The sequence below is a fragment of the Theropithecus gelada genome, chromosome 7b (assembly GCF_003255815.1).
Source record: "Theropithecus gelada isolate Dixy chromosome 7b, Tgel_1.0, whole genome shotgun sequence".
NCBI classification, from domain to species: domain Eukaryota; kingdom Metazoa; phylum Chordata; class Mammalia; order Primates; family Cercopithecidae; genus Theropithecus; species Theropithecus gelada.
The window spans coordinates 25,075,857-25,076,541 of NC_037675.1; positions in this window are offsets into that span (position 1 = coordinate 25,075,857).

Here is a 685-nt window from a genome sequence, read left to right on the forward strand (position 1 = left end):
GGATACTTAGCTCTTTTTGTTGAATTGATCCCTTTACCACTATGTAATGACCTTCTTTGTTTCTTTGGATCTTTGTTGGTTTAAAGTCTGTTTTATCAGAGACTAGGATTGTACCCCTGCTTTTTTTTTTTTTTCTTTCCATTTGCCTGGTAAATATTCCTCCATCCCTTTGTTTTGAGCCTATGTGTGTCTCTGCATGTGAGATGGGTCTCCTGAATACAGCACACTGATGGGTCTTGACTCTTTATCCTATTTGCCAGTCTGTGTGTTTTAATTGGAGAATTTAGCCCATTTACATTTAAGGTTAATATTGTTATGTGTGAATTTGATCTTGTTATTATGATGTTAGTTGGTTATTTTGCCCATTAATTGATGCCATTTCTTCCTAGCATTGATGGTCTTTATTTTTGGCATGTTTTTGCAGTGGCTGGTACTGGTTGTTCCTTTCCATGTTTAGTGCTTCCTTCAGGAGCTCTTGTAGTGGAGGCCTAGTGTTGACAAAATCTTTCAGCATTTGCTTGTCTGTAAAGGATTTTATTTCTCCTTCACTTATGATGCTTAGTTTGGCTGTATATGAAATTCTAGGTTGAAAATTCTTTTCTTTAACCATGTCGAATATTGGCCCCCACTCTCTTCTGCTTGTAGAGTTTCTGCTGAGAGGTCCGCTGTTAACCCAACGTTACTC